Source organism: Passer domesticus, chromosome 8 (assembly GCF_036417665.1).
Source record: "Passer domesticus isolate bPasDom1 chromosome 8, bPasDom1.hap1, whole genome shotgun sequence".
NCBI classification, from domain to species: Eukaryota; Metazoa; Chordata; class Aves; order Passeriformes; family Passeridae; genus Passer; species Passer domesticus.
The window spans coordinates 47,835,249-47,858,200 of record NC_087481.1 but is presented as its reverse complement, the minus strand read 5'-3'; the positions used below and the strand labels follow the sequence as shown (position 1 = coordinate 47,858,200).

Genomic DNA, 22,952 nt, shown 5'->3' with positions numbered 1-22,952 from the left:
CTCAACTGAACTTTGCTTGTTCTCAGTGAAATTTATACGACATGTCAGATATTTGGTTCTGAGAGTGGTTTTCCCAGTGGAAGAGCCTTGTGGTGTGTCTGTATTTCTAAGCCTTGTTTCACCTGAGTAACAAGAAGCACTTTTTCCCAGATGGTGAATTTGCCTAACCATAGCTAGGCAACCACTGAAACAGATGCAATAATACAGACAAACATTTAACTCCCTCATGGGCAAATAATCCATGAACAAAGGGTTACTGTGTTTTGCTTTCAGCAGAATGGCCTCTGGTCCTACCTGCCATAGGGAAGTAGAAATTGACAGATCCTCTGGGAACTTGGCACTGGTATGATGTAACCAACACAGTTTCTGGGGTTTGTTTCTTCTCCTATATTTTTCAAAAAAAGGGAAGAATATAATCTCCAGGCTAAGTGTGCTGAAAAAACTCATCAGAACTCTACAGAGATGGTCTTCAAAGACCTTCAGATCCACTGAAGTACCACGGGAATTGCAGAGGACCAAACAAGTACAAAATTGGTAAAGCTGTGCTATCTAACTTGGAAATACACTGGGAGATTTGCTGAAAGCAAGAAAACAGCACAGAAAAGCAAAGAGAGAGAAGGAGAAGAAGTGCAAAGAGAGAGAAACAGGATTATTTTTCCTTAGCTAGAAAAATTACTTTGGGTTCAAACATACCTTAAACTCTAAGAGATCTACTCAAAGGGTTTCACAATTTTGCATTTTTTCCACTTACCATGTCAGATAAAAAGTCTGCCTTTCATACTAATTGATTGTTTCTTTTTCACTGGCACACTTTTCAAACAGATGGTTGCCCCAACCTTTTATTCCTGAGCACCCTCTTGAAGATTTGAAATAACCACTGACAGAAATTAATTGAATAATTGAACACAACCTGGTCCTGCTTGTCCCCCCTCTCCTCTATCAAAGCTAACTTCTAACAGAGGTCCAAAAACTCATGTTGACTCTGGCCTTCAGTACACAACTCCTTCTACAGAAAAGTTTCACATCTCCCCATTTCTTTCTCCAGATTTTGAGCAGGAGATATTTTACAGTCATAGCTGTCTACTGATAGGAAGCTGTGGTTTTTGAAGAAATAATATTTAAAGAGGGCTGCCCAGTTTTCATGGGGAACTTCATTATTTAAAAAGGAGGCATACAAAATCACCTCCCTGTACTTGAAACTTGAGACTATTCCCTGAAAATGGGAAACATACTTCCCCTTGGATTTAGTGCTGCCATGAATCATGTGGCTTATGTTTCAATTCTACAGATCTCTGTCCTGCTTTCTAGGCCAACTTCTAAAGCCAGGCCATGCTCTAGAAATCCATCTTTTTACTAAACCAGAGATAAACACATTAAAAAATATACATCTACAGAAAGAAAATAAAGGAAATTAAAGCTTTAAAGAGGCTTAATATTAAAAAAAAAAAATCATTCTGGCATGTGGCTTTATCTTAAATAAACAGGAACATAAAATGTATGGATCAGTAGCTAATCCTGCTCAACTGCTTCTATCCAGTATCTTAATTATGGCATAACATTGCATTATACACAGGCATGCAAAATGACCCCAATTCCCCTCCGTGCAGCATCTGCCACATTACATTACCCTGCTTTCCTGTCACATTGCCTGCAAAGGGCCTTTGTGCAGCCAGCCCTGTGCTGAGCATTATCTGGTGAAGCACCTGGGCGGATTTGTTGGTTTGTTCCTCCTCTCAAGAGCACTGCGGTTCAGGGCGTGTGGTGGTGCCATCACAGCTGGGCCATCCCTGTCACACACTGAGCCACCCAAGTCACCACAGCTTTCCCATGGCCTCGTAAGGCACAATGCACCCTGCTGCAATGGGACTGCTGCATGTAGAATGTGATCCATGGCAATGGAGAAGGAGCTCTGGGAAGCAGGCCTTCTCCTGGGAAGCAGGTCTGCAGAGCTCTACCTCTAAAATTATCTGCTTCGAAGTTAGACATTCATCAAAGACAGCTGACAGCCAAACCCTTGTCATTTATTTATTCTGGGTGACACCTTATGAAGGCTGACCTAAAACAGAGACTAGATGGAACTAAAGAATAAAGCAGGGATTCATTAAAAGGTCTCAAAGGATCCACCTTGGAAAGCACAAGAGCCCAGCCAGGACTACACCCAAGATGAAACCAAAATGGTCGCAAAATGGATGACTGGTTATGGGGTCTCACACTTTCATAAGTTCTGGTCCATTTGCATATTGGACTTAATTGTCCAGTTATACCTTTAGGTTATGAAGTCCCATCCTTCTTTTTTGTCTCTCTTCAGTCCACATTGTTTATGCTCTTGGACCTGAAATTTGTATAATTTGTCCTTGGTCCCCAGCTAGAGAAGGAATTATTTTGTCTTTTTTGTCCTTGGTCCCCAGCTAGAGAAGGAATTGTTTTATCTGGCTACTCTGTGAAGAGATCTTACTATCCCCTTATATGAAGCTCAGAAGTACACACTAAAGCAGTACAGAATCTGAAAAATATAAAAGCTAAAACCTGAGGCATCATGGGAAGAGCTAATCATGCCAATCAATTCTTCCTAGGTCTGTTACTTGGTTTACCAGTCTAAGGGTCCTCTGCTTACATCTGTGTTTTCAGAGATATTGCAAGATTCACCTTTAAACAGAACAAAAATAAAGACTGAATTCTGGAATGGCTGTGTCATGTGATACAGCATGACATAATAACCCTAAAAAAAAAGTAAAATAATAATGTGACTGGAAGATATGGTTCACTAAGTTCCAATGCTCCATATATCTATTGGCTTTCGTAGTAGTAATAGTTGTAGTACTATTTTATAATCTCTCAGAATGCGTTTAGGAATTATATTTATACAACAGATCTGTCTGATTACAACACACAGATAATGTAGGCATATCTCTGAAAATGTGCTAAAAGACTAAAAGGAGATTTGCAAGCTATACAAAAAGATTAAGAAAAAGTATGCAAAAATTAGCACTGGCAGTGGAAAATTATAAACTTGTTAGAATGAATATGTTTGTGCAGATATCTGAAGTGTCAAGGCACAAACAAATTAAAGAAGCTTCCTATAAGATCATACTTTCCTTTTAAATTGTTTGATGTTACTTACACGAACACACGCGCTTTTGGATCATGCATGCACAAATCCTCTGACTTCAACAGCTATAATTTAGCTGTTGATTCTATAGGAGTTACCTTTCAGAATTCTAATTTACACATCTGAAAACTTTGGTTAAGTGTAGTATTTCAGGACTTCATCAGTACTGGGGAAAAAAAGAAAAAAAATCAATCAAAACTCTGCATGCCAGTGAACTCTGAGGACTGATGAAGTTGTTAAAGGAACCAGAGTGCAAAGGTGTTCCTGAGCCCTGTATGAAAGCAGAGCTGGTTATTGATAATCCTGATCTAAAGTCTTTGGATATGCCAAATCTCCTTCTTCCAAATCAGACCACAACATTCTTTTTCACCACTGTTAACCAGCCTAACATTCATTTTCCTCAGTAATTATTTATTTACTTTTACTAATTGCATCTTCCCTCCTTATGCATTCAAAATCTATTTAGGACTGCAGTAATGAGGGTTTTGGAGAAAGAGAGAATAACAGAGTAAAGTTAGGAAATACCGTAATTCTTTTCCAGCCCTTGGCATTCAAACTTCATCACATCTCCAAAAGTTCATTATAATAGAAATTGGACCTCATTGGCTGAGTGGGCATTAAGACAGAGTCAACATTTTTGAGACAAAGAATGGAATTTTCAAAACTGATCATCAGGCAGCCCCAGCAATTGAATTTATAAACCAGGGACTTACTTCATAAGACAGAGAAAAGATTGATGCTGTTGAAAAATGCTGCAATTACCTAAATTAATGAAATCGGGAACTCACACCTACTCCACGTGACTGACTCACTCCTCTGGCTCTGTCTCCAGCTTGGAAAGGTGGATTTAGCAGCTGAAGGGTTTAACATGGAACAAGCACTGTAAGTTATGTGCACTTAACAAGCTCCTTCGGAGTGTTGTGAGAAGCACAGCACGGTTGAGAGATCATGGCAGTTAATTATTTCCCTGCCTTGGAAGAAGAAAGCCACATGTCCCTGGGGGGAGTCCTTGCATTTCAACAAAAGCCTTTTCTCCAGGGAGGGAAGTTTTACAAGCAGAAGTTGGTTTGCGTACCAGGATGATCAGAGCTGCTGCTGCCTTTGAAGGTACAGTCAGTTCTTGCAAGGCATTATGGTACAAATCCTCATCCTACCACCTGATAAAAGTTTTTCTAGAAATATCCAAACCCAAAGCTATAACAGATGTAAAATGCAGTCTTGTATAAAGGGTAGGTCATGTGCAGGGCCACCTCAAGCCATAGGAAGACACTGAGACTGATGGAAGCAGTCTTTGCTTTGCTGCCTCCTGCTCACCTCTGGAAAGGCAGAAAAGCTGCCCCTCTAACAGGAAGATTTAGGGAATGTAGGAGACTGTACTGTAGCAAACATGGGTCCTTCAGGATGTTTGCTCTCTCAAATCTGCACCTTCCTCCTCTGTTTCCTGGAGCAGTGCCTCTGTGCCTGTGGCTACCACACTTCTCTGACCCCCGCTGCCCTGCCCTGGCAGGAAGAAGTCCTTGGGGCATCTCCTCCCCTCAGGAGGTAGCAAGAGGTTTGGTGGCAAGACGTACAAGCATATATAAGGTGGCAGGGAAGCAGCTTCTCCAGTGATGTTATCCAGTTCCATTCCCATGGAGATACTGCCCAGTGCCACAAATGGCAAATAAGAATGATATTCTCATAATTTCTTAGAAGAATGCAGGTAACAGGAAGGCTACTACACAAATACATTAATTGAGACCAGAATACTCATCCTGACACAGTGAGCTGACTTCAGAAGTAGCTTTTTGGTTTCTCTGCGACATATACTGTGTTTACAAGTTTTATGAGTCTGATTGCAATTAGTGTGCAATAACCTCAAAACCACTGAAGTTCATGGAGGGATATGATTCCATATAAACTGAATATAATTTTCTTTTTTTAGCCCTCTGATAATTTATTTGGCAAGACCAAACAGGATAATTCTGCCAGCAACAAAAGCCAGAGCAGAATTACACTAAGAAAGAAAGATTGACTTAAAAGAAAAATATCTCTTTTTATCATAAGTGCTTCAGAAAGCTACCAATCTTCTGAAAATCAAGTTGACTTGGGAATAGGAGTTTTTTAATAGAGATGGGGCCAAATACAACTACACAGAAACATATGGGAGATGCTTATTAACACAAGAAGGGCATTTAATAACATTACAGTAACCACCCAACTAAGCATAGGCCCTGCACCAATACATAAAAATAGATTATTTTCAGCCACTAAAAGCTAGAAATAACTAGAAGAGAGAGTGAGAGGAAAAAAAAAGCTCGAAGTAATGTGGCACCCTAAAAGAGAAAACTGATTTGGATCAAATTTTCAGAGTGAAATCTCTAATACTTTCTTTTCTCCGGTGGCTTGAGTTGATGCAGACAGGTGAAATAGATCCTGATTAGTCCAGAACGTGTTGGTGAACTGATATTTCCTTTGCCAGAGAATTAAAAAAAAAAATAAAAATTAAAAGAGAGAAAAAAATAAATCTATGTTTGGACTATAAAGAAAAGGTCTGTTTCTGATTCCTGGTTGTTTTAGATGTTGAACATTACTATGCTACCAGTGTTTATCAGGTGAGTGCATATTTTCCATTTACCATCTCATTCATATAATCAGCATCTTGGAGGAAATTATTCCTTTAAAGGTTAATCATCATTCAATTGCTGGACTAAGTTTGCTAATGTACAGTGCCAAACCCTTTCTTTTCCCTACCATCTCATTGTCCTTAGTTTATCAAGTTCTTCCTCCCTCATGCTTAATCCTCTCCAATGCATTTATTTAGAATAATCCTATCTTCTCTCAGCCTTCAATTTGCAGCCTTCAACTGCTAAGCCAGCTAAGCTTTTTTCATCTTCTCATGCAAACACATGCTCCGTTCCTTGGTAGTCTGTTTTTGCCCTTCTCCCTGTTTCAGTTTCATGAACTGAAGTGACAAAATCAGAGTACAATCACGTAGCCTTGGACAGCAGCTGATTACCCTGCACATGCTGCCAGCTCTCCCCAGTACTGCTGGGGCTGCATGTCTGGTTTCACATCAGTTGCACAGCAGTGGGTGCAGGTGCACCCAGAGACCCCCTCCCTTCAAAACCAAGGTCCTTCCTGCTTCCAGAGGAGGCATCCTCCAATTATAGCAACAACTCCTGCATTAATCTGTAATGAATGACTTCACATTACTGAGATTAAACTGCTAGTGGGCCATGTTCTCATCTGAAATGCAGAGTGAATCTTGCCTCATTTCATTAGCTAAAACGAAGTGACCTCAGATTTCCAGCCACGTAACAGATCCATCTTTAGGCAGCCTCCTGGATGAGCTATCTACAGCTACTCTGAAGGCCATTAAAAAGTTGTGTTTATAACATATTGTTTTGTGCATAACGTTCTACAAAGAGAGGGTGCTTTTGCTATGACATATGGTGTACAATGTAAATGAACTCTGGTGTAACAAATTAAAAAGCTTTTACAGCAACCTCTAAATACTATTTATGGCTCCCAAGAGCTACCTAGGCTGGCCACCAGTCAAATAATTGCAGTCACTACACCATGTGCCAGAGTGCATTTTGTTGACTAACTGCTTCTTCAGCGAGCTGTGCAATCTATTTCTATGAGATGTACCAGCCATAAAACACCATCCATTTTGACAGCAAAATTGCAAAAGCACAATGTGTTACCAGGTGTCATTCAAAGAATGGAGGCTGTAATGAGGGGGCCATTTGTAAAATCTCCCTAATCCTTAACACTTGCAGCTTTTGTTACAGCAAAGGAAACTCATCATGATGCGAGGTCTCTCCAAAGCTGAAGCCTCTCAAGGGCACAAGAGCCCTCTCCTGTCTGTGCATGCTGGGAAAACTGGTGAGTAGGGCTGACTGAAATATAGCAAATGAAAATGTCTCCAGTGAGTGAAGGGGTCCAGTGCTGTGGGGACAGAGAAACTGCCAGAAAACTGCCATTTTCCTGAAACTTGAATTTTTTTAGAGAAAATTCTATTTATTTGCACTAAAAACATTCTGGAAACAAAAGGAAACCAAGAAACCAGCCCAAATCATCAGTTTTTCACATGTGTTTTATAGAGTCATAAAATAGTTGGGCTTGGAAGGGACCTTAAAGTTTATCTAGTTTCAAATGCCTGCCATAGGCAGGGACACTTCCCACTAAGACAGATACTCAGGGACCCATTCAGCCTGGCTTTGAACACTTCTAGGGATGGGGCATCCACAGCTTCTCTGGGCCACTTTTTTCATTTCCTCACTATCCCCACAGTAAAGAATTTCTCCCTTATATCTAATCTAAGCCTACTCTCTTTCAGCTTAAAGCCGTTACCCCTTGTGCTATCAATTACACCCCCTTGCCAGACAGAAGTCCCTCTCCAGCTTTATTATAAGCTTCCTTCAGGTACTGAAAGGCCTCAATATGACTTCCCTGGAGCCTTCACCTCTCCAGGCTGAACAGCCCCAACCCTCCCAGCCCTTCCTCACAGGAGAGGTGTTCCATTCCTCTAATCATCTTTGTGGCTTTCTCCTGAACTCACTCCACCAGGTCCAAATCCACCCTGTGGTGGGGACCCCAGAGCTGTTTCTGGGAATTAAAAGCCAACCACCAAAAAAAAAACCCAAAAAACCCCAAAGAAACCCTGAAGATTAGCTCCTTTTACTATTTAAAGAAATGCATGTGTTGAATTATCTAAAGGTTGGGTTGTTTCTATGTATGTTGCATGTTTTTGGTTGGTTTAAAATCAATGCCATAGCGTACCTGGTAAAATCTTCTTTGTCCCACCTGAGTACAGCAAAGGTAAGGCAGGCAATTGATATTCCTACAGCTCTGAAAATGTCCCATTTATCACATGAAAAATCACCTTTGTTTTTCTGCTCTAGGTATATTTAAATACAGTGATGCCAGTGTTGCTACACATCTCCATGTGGATCCCAAAGGGGACAGCAACAGGCACAGCCCCATTATTTGAGGCTGTGACTTGTTTTGAGGCACACATCCCAGAATGATGGCTGCATTGCTTCATAACTGAGCCATCTCCCTTGAGCTATCTGCAAGCCAGGCTTAAACCTACACCACAGTTTTCCACAGCCAAAGGTTTACGGTCAAATGAGCCGTGCCAGTTCATGACAAAATTGCTGTGACATTGTGGCTTTAATAGGAACTGGCAATACAATCATCAATCATGGATACTATATTTAAGTTGGAAAATACTTGTGTGGCTAGAAAAGAGGAAAAACATTAAATACCTATATAACAAGTGAGAGTATATGTTTGTAGTCTTTTGGTGTAGAGAAGTTTTGAAAGCAGCAATTTGCTGGTAAAAACTATCAAGAGGATGCCTGCAGAATTTAAAGAAAGTAAGGTGGATGGCAAAGAACCAGGGGCTTTGGCCTTGTTCTGCATTCTGTACTTATTAACCATTTTACGACATTGTAGAAAATAATAACTGTGCCCAGGACACAAAGGGTTTTGCAGTAATTTAGGAAATGCTCTTCCTTCAGGTATTATGTCCCTTTCTTCCAGACACCACAGTCCCAGACATCCTTTGTAAAAAAAGAAAAATAAATTTAAAGGCTCTGAAATGATACTATCAGAAAAGTAATGTGGTTTTTTTTTTCTGCAGATTTCTGAAACCCAACTCCAGATCCCCAGCTCAAAGGGAATTAAAAAGAGGCAATTGTTTTACACCATTATTTGTGACTAGCAGGTTTCAATCAAAGACAATTGAAGCTCCAGGCCAATATTGCACTGAACTCGGGGCTATGTCTATCACTGAGAACAAAATACAGTTTACAAAGGGGAAAGGTTCCCACAAATCACAGTCCAGACACACTAGATTTTCTAACTGTCTAGACAAACAGGACCATCCCTGTGCCAATATTAATAAACCTTCACACATTCCAGTAAACACTTGGTAGCTCCATCTCTCTGTCAATCATTTTTAGCCCCTAATGAGAATGCTTTTAACTGTTGATACTTGACTGTTAACACCAATTCCCTTAACTCAATGTTCCTTTGCCAAGCAAGCAGCTTCAGTCTGGCCATTATGCATGGTAGAAATCTACATTTCCCATTATCAGTGACTGCATTTATATTTGAGGACTAAAGGATTAAAAAAGCTTAGGGAGAAAATATTCTTGGTAGCTGATTTGAATAAGGAAAAGTGTTAACCCTGGCAAGCAGATATTGAGTTGAAAATAAAGCTATTAGAGAGAAACTAATTTTTTTATAACACAAATTTAACAGAATTAAGTCTATACCACTTCACACATTAACAACATTCTTGCATTTGCCAAGAAACAATAAAAAAACCCCACCAGACTTTAATTGCTCTAATATGTTTCTAATGGCAGTGAATGTGTCCTGAAATATCAGTGGTCTTGTACAAGAGAAATTACAATTGTGCAGTCAGATAGTTTCATAAACAAGTATTTGTACAATGAATCTATTATATACCTTCTCTCTCTTAAAAATGATGAGGCTATGCTTCTTGACATAATTAGATAATAATATAACATTTAAATAACTTCTCAATTGCTTATTTGGGTTCAAACATGCTGACTTAAATCTGATTAAGCAATTATGAACAAATTTTGTTATTTTGACCAGTCTATTAGCCATCTAATTTGGTTCCTGAGGATAGTAGATAAAAAATAACAACTAAAGCTATTTTAACTCCATAGCTGGGATACAGCAGCAGATTACCAATTACACTCAGAAGATGAATTACCAGTAGGTTTCATCTTCCTTAAATAAATACCAATTTAAGTCAAGTAGGTCTGAAAATCACTTCATGCTGAGGAGTAGCTATATTGCTATGTTTAATGGAAAATTAGCAGTGGGCTAGAAGATCTGTGAAAGAGCCGGGGACATTTGCTGTTTTTACTACATGAGGGCTCAGCTGATTCAAGCATATTATAGATAAGCTGAAAGGAGCAGAGAAAATCTGGAGCAGAAGTCCAAAAGCTGCTGCACTGTCAATGAGAACAGGACTTTATTTAATATTCACATCCATTTCTGCCAGACTTGACTTTTCAAATTTCACAAAAATTAAGGGCATAACAATAAAATGTTAATGCATTTAAAATTACATTTTCTCAGTACCCAAAAAATCTATTCATTCAGAGAAGTAATTGTTGCCCATTTATTACAGGACTATTTATATTGTTAATTGCAACTTGTTATAGGTTAAATACAGTTGCTTTGGATTTAACTGTATGATTTAAATGTAATCATGTAATAGACTTAGTTGTAAGAAACATATAATTACTACATAGGCTGGGAAGCTGGATTAGCATTGCAACATAAATAAAAGAGACTTTACTGCTCCTGATATTAACACTGAGCAAACACTTAAATTGCTGACAAATTTTTACTTGTTCCTTTGGCCATTATCTGAATGGTTTGTGGACATTTTCTTCAGTATGGAAAATGAAGATTTCATGTCACAAGAGCTGTAAATGGCCAGGTAATGGGAAGCCATTAGCAGCATGCTCACCACATAAATCCAGCCTGTGGAGTAAAACCAGCCTGCACTGAGACCACAGCCACTCTACAACTTGCAGATCACTGTTCTAACCTTTGTCTTCACAGGACCCATGTATCCTTGGGTACCTCCCCTTCTCCCTAAGGATTCAAGTTTGGTAAAATTTAGTGGCTACTGGCCTAGAGATGAACTAGAAGTTGCTGTTGGTCCCTGCTGGCTTCCTGCTTCAATATTGGCTCCAAGGTGGGGCAGTCACTTCCCCAAAACATCTCTCTGCTCTAAACCAAAATGCTCACCAAGATGCTTGGCACTGGGCTGTCTGTCCACACTCCTGCTCCCCCTCTGGAACACCAGTGCCTTCCCAGTGAGCCTTTTCCTGAGGGTTACAGCCCTTTTAACCTGTATTCCTAATTATTTAATACCACTGGGCTGTGAATACCCAAAATAACACAAATAATCAATTACCTGTCCTCCAGTAAGGTATTAATTAAATTAATATCTCTCACTTGTTTCAGTTCTGCCCATTGACTTTGACAAAATAAAACTGGATGTATCTAGCTCACTTCAGCTCCCATGTCACGTAGCTAATTTAATCAAGGCAACCAGACAATCTTATTCATTTATCACAAAAATAAAGATGTGATCCCCTGAATATAACATGACTGAAATTGCTGGATTCAGATAGAAGTAAAATCAGACATCTCTAGCCCACTGGCAAAAAAAAAAAATAAAAAAATCCAGCAGCAGAACAGCAGCCTGTCGAGTTTTATTTGTAGATAAATGGAACAGGTATAATAAATGTGAATTGTGACAAAAGGGGATTATGTGAGAACAAATAAAGTATCGTTAGTTCTGCAAAATGTTTTACAGATATCTTTTCTCCCTGGTTACCATGAGCTAATTTGAGATTGTCTGAGTTGTGGCAACCACACCCCTTGAGGGTTCTAATCTCAATGGTTTAGGACAGTCAAATATACAGGTTCTGTGAAAAAACACATTTTGCATGGTTTAGACTTAGTAGGGAAAGGGGGTAGGCTGATCTGTGATACGTGGAAATAAATAGGAACAGTCAAAAATTGAAACCACCTTAACACATATTTTGGGAAAACAGTGGTTGCCGCAAATATTTGCAATTCAAATCTCAGCAATTTTCATCTCTTTTTATGAAAAGTCCTTCCAGCTTGTTTCGAAGGATTAGTTATATATTAAAAGGGAGACTTTTTCTACTGGGGTAAACTGTCTTTCAGATATTTCTGACTCAAGCATAAATCCACTTACCTTTCACAGGCTGTTTTGTAGGTTTTTTGTGGTGCTCATTAATTAATAAACAAAACCTACTGCATTTAAGATGGCCTGTTTTTCACTAATCTTTATTACCTTTGATTACTGCTTTGAGACTTCAACTTACCAAGGGTAGGTCTGTGAAAAATACTATGAAACTATAATCAGAAAAGCCAAAGTGTTTAGGAGAATTTAATAAAAAGCTCCAGCCCAAATTATGGCCGTTTAGAGATGAAGGTTTGCTCTTGTCTCACACTGGAACATTTGTCTTTCAAACACTCCTTCACATATTTTCATGAGAGTTGTTTAAGTTGGAAGATCTAAAACATTACAGGAGAAATAATGTATGCAGCTCTCCTTTTACCCAACAAGGAATTTCTGGAGTTGCAGAGGGAAAAGCAGGACAGCAAAGTGCTGCATCACTTGAACACGATGCTTGGCTGCTCTCTTGCTCTCTGAGGCAGGGACATTGGCCTGCCAATGGATAATGCACCTTCCCAACATGCAGAGGTTATTTTGAATGGCAAAGTGGTTAAGCAAGCACTGAAGGACATATCTAAGCCTTACCTCACCTGAGCAGTCAGAAGCAAAGTTGCAATATGGTTTTAGTTTTACAGGCAGAATGCTGGGTGGAGATGGACACTAATTTTTTAGAAAGCAATATTTTCACACAGTTGACTCCTTTTATATTAACTGATAAATTGGAATTTGCTCAGCTTGAATACTAACCTCCTGAAAACACTTCATTCCAAAAGATTAGACTGGAAACAAAATGAGCAGCAACTTGAACAGGAACCAGGTATTGGAATAAGGAGGATCATTGACATACTTTCAAGGAAAGCTAGATACACTTCCAGGGGAGTTGAAAAGTGTTCAGTGGTGGTGTGCCCTGCTCATCACCTTCTGAGCACTTTCAGCTTGCGGAGGGTGGCTTTCAACTTTGAGCAAAACAGGAGTTGAGGAAGGATGCTGAGAGCCATGGTGCACTGCCTCTCTGTATTTGCCTTAAAAAAGAGGGATGCAGAGCCAAGGCAAATAAACACTCCAAACAAGTAGACAGAGGAGACAGGATTTTCCTGCTATTCTCACCTTCCTTATCACAAAGGTAAGGAGTGGGGCAGAGGAGGAATAACTATCACTTTTCCAGATACACTAGAAGATAGTTTCAGGCAGTTCTACAAACTGTCCCAGAGCACATTCCAATATCATGCCTGTTGTCTCCTTCAACTACAAAGAACATACATGTCAACATTATGCAAGTATGGGAAAAAAGTCTCTCCTGTGCTAGAGGACCAAAATAGGAATGACATTCACAAGGACCTATCAAGTGTGTCACGCAGATAATCTCATTTTATGAGTTCTTTCCTCAAAATACACAAAGATACAAATACTAATACAGCATGCTTTTGTTTATTTGGATAGCATTTTCAAAAAGAAAAAGTGACACAGCTAAACTATATCCAACAGTCATATTTCAGACCTAAAAAGACTTTCCAATACCCTGTTTAGGGCATGCTCACTGATGTCACAATATTAATATTTCCCAGCTGTAAGTGGCATGAATCGGTAAGTGAAGCAGAGAAAGGCTGATCCAGATTCTCACAAACTCTTTATCCTACATTTGATCAGTCAAGTCAGAATTAGGTATGGCTTTATAAACTATCCATGCATTCAGGTCTTCTTTACACCAGCATGGAAAGTTTTACTGGTAAAAGCAAAACAAAGCTGTTGAAAAAGACCAAAGATCAATCTGTACCTCTCCAGTGGGTTGTCTCTAAGTGATTTTTCACTTCAGGCACATAAAGGTACAGGTACAGTGAGTGCCTAGGGCCCTCCAGGTACCCCAGGCAGTGGGGGAAAAGTGTATAGCAGAAACAATAGCTCCTCTTATGGAATGTGTTCTTTCACTATTTGCTGAATATGAAAAGGTTGCTTTTAATACCTGCTGCCCTTTTCAGAGCAGAGCTGAGGACCTCCTCTGGGCTGATAATGACTTCAGTACTCTCACTGCTTATTCCTTCTCATACATTCAAGATAGAAAGTCCTATTTTCAGCAATTTCAGAAACAGTGATCTGAGACTATAGCAGTGAGAAATGACTCAATTACTCAGACCTCTTAGGGAACACATGCTAAGCAAATGTATCCATCTTATTAAAAAAAAAACCCACCACCTTGAAGTTCAATGAAAACCAGAGAAATTACATTACTTTCCTTGGGAATCTCCTGTTTTTTGAATATAAGCATATATCAATTGATAATAATGTGAATTTTGTGTGTGTACACAAAGTGGAAGAACAGAACAATAAATATTTACTGTCAATCCATTTACTTTCAGAGCAAAAATAATATTTATGCACATTATATATATACACTTTGAAATAGTTTTTTCTTTTAAATGCCTGGACAACATCTTCCTGCTACATTTGATGGCCAGAAAAGATCTCTGATCACAGCAATACCTTTGGTAAGAATATGTGAGCAGCATGAATCCAAGAAACACCAAAAAGACAAAACAGAATGCTTTCACCTGAAAATAAGTGATATCTAAATCATACAAGTTGCAAGTTTCCTACTCACTGTGAAATGACAGCAATAGTTCTGAGGAAGGAAAAACAGTCCTTGGCACAACACACGAGTTTTCTAACAGCCCCAATCCAACTCAGAGGTCTTTGGAGAATTGGTTGGAAGATCAAACAGTATTTTGCAAAAATTTCCCAGGATATTTAATCTGCTTCAAATCTTTTTTCTTGAGAAGACATCAACAGCATTTATTCTCAAAAAAGTGATTTGGATGCTAAAGACAAGCTGTCACTTTTTTATTATTTGACTTGGTGATGAACTGAGCTGAAATCCACCATGACTAAGGAGAGTACAAGTCTGTGCATCACCCCAGGAAAAGAGAAAGGAATGAATTGTCAAAGTGATTCCCTAAATGCATCCAGTCTTGTAATACTGAATTTATTATCTGGTCTTGAAACAGACCTTCTCACTCTTGCACACCTCAGCAGCTCCTGGGGCTGCAGGAAGATGTTACAGCTCTTGCTCTTTCTCTACCTTGTCTCAAGGGGAAGCCAATTCAAAGTGAATCTCCTTTGTATCCAAAACAGTCAAAGTAGAAAGACTCTTAACTCATCATTTAATCTATACAGTGGTTCAGATTGATATGAATACCTTAAAAACAACAGAAACAGGAGAGATTCCCTACTCACAGTTCCACAGAAGATCAGTAAGGCCATACTCAGCAGGGTGGAAATGCAGAGAAATAATCTAGAAACCTTTGCTACAACACAAGTGGGGTTAGCCCACTTCAACCCTCTGTTTAGAAGAAAAAAGAAGGAAAAAAAAAGATGAAAACATCAAACCCCACCATTTTTTGGAAAAGAGAAGAAAGTAATTCCTGGCTTGGTTCCTCACACTGCTCTTTGCATCAGAGCACTTTGAGGAAGGCATTTTTAGTTCCTCTGCCAAACAAGGCAATGAAAACATATTGTCAGTGTTGGTCAAAGATTCTGGGAAGTGTAATATGCTTCTAAAGCATGTGTAATTCTCAGGCTCTGGAAGGAATATACTGTTCTTAAATAAAAAGACAGTATTTTCCTTGAAAATCATCCCCTTTTTCTCGGCATCCTTAGTGTTTTTCTTTTTAAGCAGGAAATAAGGAAAAGTGAGAGAAAAAATATTTTGAAAATTTGTTTTCACCCCAGCCAATATCTCCCCACTTTGAAAAACACATCAGAGTATTTTACAAGGGGATAACATCATTAGTTTTTCTTAGTCAGTATTCTCCCACTTCAAATGCCATTTTATGCCTACATTGGCCAACTGTTACAGAAGCTGGAATTGATTTTGATTTGTGCAGTGAGTTTTCCAAGCCAGAATTAAAATATATTTTTTCAATGGAGGAGATAAATCCCTGACATCAGAGTGAAACCAAAAAATACACAGTGGATTTTGATAAACATAGGAATGACCTTTGGTAAAAGTTTTCAGGTGTACACAAATCTGCGAATATTACACACACACCCAAAATACACAACAACAAGAACTCAACTGAGTCAGTGAACCAACAAAAAGTTCTTTTCCCAGTTAAATGGGACTGGAAATAATTGATGTAGGAAAATCCAGCATAGCTTAGTTTGACAATTAAATGTTAGGAAAAAAAATTTCATTGCATAGTCTCCATTCAAGGAGACAATGTTCTCCTTCAGAGCCACACACTAGTAGAATAGGTTCAGATACCTCCTCTTGAACCTGTAGAAAATATCCAATCTGTCTATAACAGTTGACATTGCACCATTGCAGAAGACAAACTTGTAGATGGTGGCAACTCCCATGATTATTTATCTGTTGGGGATCTAAACAGAAAATTTTGTATTAAGTTTTTTTGTGGCCAGTGGGGAGCACAACTGAGATTTAAGAGACTATCATATACAGAAAGAAAGAAAAAGCTATTTTCTATAAAGATGGTCCTAATAAAATGAGAACACTTAGTTGCTGTGAACTGGCAAAGAGAACCCCAACCCAAACCACAATATCAATTTGCAAAAAATTGTAACTTTAATCTTTCATGTGAACTACCACCTGCTCAAATCTGAGAGCTTGAGGTGACAAGAGAAGTCCCCACTTCTCTAATGCACAAGGGTAGAAATGCACCATTGCTCTAGGATGTGTTTAAGCATCAGAAAATAATGAGAGTATTGGGGAAATGGGTTAAGTGTTTCAGTTTGCTCCATACAGGAGAACTTCAGAGACCTCCACAGTATGAAGTGTGAAGCCCTGGCAAAATCCAGGGAGCTCCTGACCACTTTGGGCCAGCCCCTTCAGCAGGTAACACAAGCACTGGTTTTCCTTCCCACACCTCCTCAACCTGCAGAGCCTGTGAATGCCCCGGGTGTCTGACACGGGGAACCAAATCACAGCCACAGCCTTGTCACTTCACATCACACACCAGACACACCACCAAAGGCAGCTAAACTGACATTTCAAGCATGATCAGCAACATGCACTGTAAAGTAGGATAAAAATACTGCTGCAAAATAATGGACTCCTGCTGTTACTTAAAGAGTGGAAGCCTTTATGTTCAAAGCAAAAAGCACTGATCCCATAAAAGAGCTTTTGTTCCCAGAACTTGATGGGGTTGATGCTTAACAAACAGTGTAGCAAGTTGCACATTTATACAGACTTTTCCAAGCCACAAAATCATGGAATATCCCGAGTTGCAAGGATCATCCAGCGCAGCTCAGGGCCCTATTCAGCACCATCCCCAAGAACCCTAACATGGGAGTTTTGTCCAAATGCTTCTTGAATTCTGTCAGGCTGGTGCTGTACTCACTTTCCCAGGCCTATTCCAGTGCCCAACCACCCTCTGGTCAGGAATTCTTTTCTAACATCCAGCCCAAACCTCCCCTGACACAACTTCAGGCCATTTCCTTGGTCTCATCATTGATCACCAAACCTGGCTGAGGAAGTTGTTCTTTCAGATTTTAGGTAAACGCAACCTCAGTGATTTTTAAAGAACTTAATGTATAAACTCTAAAATCTGTATGAAGAGTGACCTAATCATCTGGCAACCTTTCAGACTGAGGCAGAGCTTACTCTTTAATTATTTTTCCTAAGAAGACTGTCATTCATTTTCATCCCACATCCAATGGGAATATCTAAAACCTATGTATTTTCTGTGAAGTCAGTCTGTATTTTCAGTCCACTTCTAATCCAATTCTGAATTTCATTCACATCCAACATAATAATTTCCTTTTTTCACCTTATCAGACCAGACAAGTAAAAGTTATTTACATTAGTAGACAACATACTCATCTCTGTTCAGCTAAAATATGGAGCATTGTTGCCTTTCCAGTAAATAGACATGGTCCATTTTGCTTTTACATTAAAGGAATATTCTTTCCACTGGAAGGAAAATTGGCCCAGTGTATTTCCCTCAGCATCTGTTAAGCTAATTACTGCTTAAGCTTACAATCCTGTATTTTTTCCCCTACTTTGAGGGATTCTGGGGGAAAAAATGGTAAAGAAAAGTTCTTGTTTATATGTTTTAACATAATGATGGTTGTGACAAACTCTGTATGGTTTGATTATTTTCTGGTTGAACTAGCCACAGAATTAGGATTGCTAAATTTAAATTTCTGAATAGCTGAATACAAATTTTAATTGGGTGCTTGGTGTTTTAGAGCAATAGATTAATCTTTGTGCATCATCTTAACTGGCATGTTTTAGTGATCCAAGTAATTTACTTACATAATTTATTTCTTTGTGTTTGAAGGAAAAGTCCATATAAATGTCTTTATGTGAAATTTCCATGTAGCACAATAATTGCAGGCAAACTTCTGCCTTCAGAAATTGATCTTCTAGAAGATTTGGGATCACAAGAGAATACTTTTTAAAAAAGCCTGTATTTCTTCCCTCTTCAATAAAATTGTCTTTTACTTGAAGCCCAGTGTTTAAAAGATTACAAGCTAACTATCAAACACAAGAGGAATCTGAAGAAGGCACATAAAGGCTGAGGCTGGGGTTTAGTCCTGCCCTCCCTTGTTTCTGTGCCCATTTTCCCAGGGCCATTGTGCTGTGTCACAGCACAGAGCCCCCAGCCCCGGGCTGAGCCTGGCCCAGGCACGGAGCTCACACCAGCCAAGCACTGCCAGCCCCTTAACCCGGCCCCAGGGGCACAATCAGGGCTGCAAGGAGGAGCAGCCCCAGGGAGAATCATCCTCTGCCTCTGATCCTCTCACCACCCTTCCCCACCTCAGAGGCCAGGAAAAACTCGTGGTCTCAAATGTCAGGAATACTTAGCTGGGTATTTTATTGGCAATCTACTGCAATTAACTCTGCTCTCTCTCCTTAGGTCTTTGGTGTAAGAGCTTTCAGAGCTCATTGCTGAACTCCTGGATAAAGAGGAATCACCATGGATGGCTTTGCTCCTGATGCAGGCAACTGAGAAGGAAACTGCATATGACAAATGCTGATCTGGCTAAGCATGAATCCTTTGTTGCATAAATCAACTTCATGTTGTTTATCCAGTCATTATAAATATTCACTTGCAGATTTTATTTATTTAACTGCACATTTTATTCTGCTTAGTGAATAGCAATCTGCCTGACCTTATGTGTACTCTGCAAATGTGGGCAAGGAAATGGTCTTAGTAACAGGACAAGAGCATATTTCTCCCTCCACTCCTTGAAAACATGGTCACTAAGAGCATCCCCACTCCTGGCTGATTTCATTATTGCCAAAGAGGATATATTAACTTCTTTTGCATTTCTACATCCCACTTGAGGAACCACCTTTCCAGATGTCATAATCACAGAATATTAAAAGCTGAGAGAATCCAAACAACAATTTCCAAAACCAAAGAATTTAGTCAGAATCCCCATTAAGTTAAATGGCTAATCTATTTGAAATACTAAAATCTAAACCTTTTTAACTTGGTCCCAGTCCTCGAGCTGATTTGTACAGTAAGCACCTAGTTTCCTTTATTTTCTCAGTAATGTTTATTTTAAATTTCTGCACTACTTTTAAAACTCCACTATCATTGAGATAAGTGATAAACAGAGCCTGTGAAAAGCAAAACAACCCACAATCCTTGGCAGGTAGAAGTGAGTGAAGAAAAGTTCTCAGATTGTATCAGAGCAGATTTTCAAAGTGCCCAGCAAACATCAGCTTGCAGCATTTGCAAATGCCACATCTGGTCACCTATTTCCAGTCCTAATTGGGAGTCACTAGGGATGCTGAGATGTGGATATTAAAATGGTTTTGAAGTTTGTTCTGTATTTCTGCTTAAACACAGCTGCGTCGGCTTGCAAAGTCAGCATTTGCATATTGTTGAGTATGTGGAAAGCCACTCTTTCCAGTTCATCTTCAAGGGTTTTAGAGACAAATCCTGTGTGAATGTTGTGACTGCACATTCTGCCAGTGTTTAGGAGGCAGGAGGCTGTCACTTCACTTTATATCACATCTAATCAATGCTCAGACAGGAACTAAAATGGTTATAGTTTGCTATTAAAAAGACATGGGTGGGTAGATAATTTTGATCTTGGAATAATCTGCTTAGTCCTGGAAAAGAATGCCATTAAAAATATACTGGTTTGAAATTCCAAACTATATAAATATATATACACACACACACACACACATATATATATACACACACATATATATGTATATTTTTTTTTAAGTGACCACAATATCCCTTTTTTACTCCCAGCCCAATCAGACAAGAACCAGCCCTCTCACACACTAGAGATAAAGTCTGGTTTTTTAACAAAACTTGCAGCTATGGAAGCAAAATTTGTGGGATAGTTTCATTTAAACGAGTTTCAAACCACTTGTGAAATGCAAATGCACAGCACCACAGGAGGCAATGCTAAATACAGACTGATCCTTCTTCCCTAAAAATACCAGAAAGTCACTGCTGCGTCCTTTTGTGGAGGCAGGGATACGAGGGAACTGCTGGAGTCAAGACAGCTCATCAGAGCCTGTCTGACTTCTTTACTGCAACAGCTTTAGTCCACAGCAGCAGGGTCACTGCACTCAGCCCAGCTGGGGGATTTTGCAGCCAAGCCAAGGTGAAGTACAGGTAGCCCAAAGCAAGTGTTTTCTGTTTCAGCTTCATGGCACTCTTGAATGTTTTCAAGCCCATGCAGCAAGAACTTCCACTGATCATCTCCCTAATCCTGAGCAAAATCTGCCTTTTGATCCAGGTGAGCTCAGTGGAGCATAGGAGAAATGGGGTAGAGGGAGAGAAGGATGGACCAGAGAGGGAACAAGTGAATAAATCTAAGAGATAATTCCTTGTGAAATGCTCTATAGTCAACTCTTCTTATCCCTCCTATTTCCTTCAGCTTCTACAACCATAATTCAATTAAGCCTTGTGGAACAATTATTAACTTTATAGATTAAGATTTTCCAGTGCCAACCACAGGATATAAAAGTAATTGGTGCTTGCAAAAGAACACCTAGACAAAAACTTGTATTGCTAGAATAAAGCACACTTTCAAATTCCATCAGTTCTTTTTGTGGAAATGTTACACATGGAACTGTTGTACAAGAATCTATTCTTTTCAATCTCCAACCTCTAAACTTGCAATTGCATTTTCATATATGAAGGGACGTCTGGGACTCAAGGGACATTCTGTTTTACATGTAATCTATAAGTTGTTTGAGGCATGGGCAATTTCTTTTGGTCTCCTTGTACTGCAGTCAGCTGCACAAGGTTCAGAGCTACAGTTTTTACAAACACCATGACAAAACAGACCAATGAACATCTTGCTAGAGAGTTAACAAGTCCAGTCAGGAATCAGACCAAGCAGGCAATTTGGAAAAGTTTCTAAGGGCACCCATGTCCCTGCCCTGGGCTGGAGCCCATCCCTGCATAAAAAGCAGCTTGCAAATCTACAAAGTATAAAGTGGTTGTGAATATTTCCTTTGACTAATCCTGTGATATGATGGCAGCATTTGCTCATTGGAGCATAACACGGCACTTCAGATCTGCACCCCTAAGCAGAGCAGGAGGCTGGCATGTCAGGCTCACCCAGCAAATATCTGAATAACTAAAGAGACACAGCTCATCACTGCAGAGATCATTGTTTGGAAACAAAAATCATTCTTTTCTTCTCAGTCCATGCTATTTTCTAAACAACTCTGATGAGTGAATTAAACATCAAAGTAATGAAATATCCACTGATAATGCTAAATAATGTCCAGATTCAGCAATGTGCTATAGCCAACTGCATCACTACCAAGTATGCAGTTCCTGAAAGAAATATTAATAAATATTGTGGATTTTCTCCAAAGAAGCCTTTCCAACATGACCATGTTTCCAGAGCAATTTATGACCCCAGCCTTTAGGTTATCACTTCCACTCATGCTGTAATTGCACCTCAGCCTCCAGTGCAGAATTGTACCTGTAAGCCTTCACAGGCTGTTCAATCCGTGTGACACGAGCTGGGAGGCTGGCAAGAGCTGGCAAGGCTTTTACCCTTTCCCACACATGGGAGCAAGGGGCAGGTTTTTCCTGAAACTGAGGAAAGCCTGAGTGGGAGAACCAGCAGTGGCATAAAAGGAGCTGAGACAGCTCCAGAGACTCAGTCAAAGCAGGCAGCACACTGCATGCAGCAGCATTTAAAAGGCTTTTGAGAAATAGCTGCAGTTTCAGCTACCACATAAACTGAATAGCCCCCTACACAGCCCTAAAACACATGAAATAAAATACTTTTCTTACAGTGTGCCAGGAAAAGAACTGAAACAACTATCAGAATGAAGGTGCACCTTCCTTAGCAATTTATTTTGTAGCATCAATACTTTTCTGACACAAACCTGCTCTCTGTCTACTTTTGAAGTGCTTCATTTTGTGCTTTGCCTGACCCAGCTGGATCTTCCTCAGAGAATCCCCCATGGAAGCTACACACCAGCAAACCCAAAAGTCAGGCAAAGACCATGGCTGCAATATCCCATAGCCCAGATTGCAAAATCAGACTTTGAAATAAGATTACCAGCCTAGCCCTAGGTGGCACAAATGATCACTGGGGATGACAGGTCCTTGAACTGCACTGCTTTGCTCTACAACAGCTCTTGTGATAAATGGATTGATATTGCAGATACACCCTGGGGTTGCTACAGGAAAATACCTCACCACAATTATTTGATGCTGCAGAAATTACTCCTGAGGGCTACTCTTAGAGCTGTGTCTCCAGCACATCCCTCCAGTATTGTCCTGCTGTTCTGATCTCCTGCACTGACATTTCTGTTAAGCCTTTTAATGGTGAATTTGTGTTTCTGGGCAAGAGCTTTTGACTTTTTTCATCGAGCTAGAGAGTAAAGATTAGCATTCTAAGATTTTTAAAATATATTTTAACTGTAGATGTGGAAATCTATATTAAAAACCATCTTGTTCTTCAAACAAGTGGCCCCAGGAAGCTCTGCATTCTGAAACTGATGTCCAGAGAAACAGATGTTAGAGACAAATGTCTAAATGCAAGAGCTTCTGGAGGAAGTCACGATTTTGCTTAGATTAGGGCAGATGGAGTCATAAAATGCATTTCTTCAGTCAGTCACTGATG

The 22,952-nt window shown here is 39.6% G+C and overlaps 1 long non-coding RNA gene across 2 annotated transcripts in view; it reads right to left on the bottom strand.

The window, feature by feature from the left end:
• LOC135306783 (uncharacterized) overlaps positions 1-22,952 on the bottom strand; it is a 28,583-nt gene that overhangs the window by 3,042 nt on the left and 2,589 nt on the right. For both annotated transcript variants that reach the window (XR_010367558.1, XR_010367559.1), the window contains exon 2: positions 295-385. This is a non-coding gene — a long non-coding RNA (uncharacterized LOC135306783). The remainder of the gene's footprint in view (positions 1-294; positions 386-22,952) is intronic.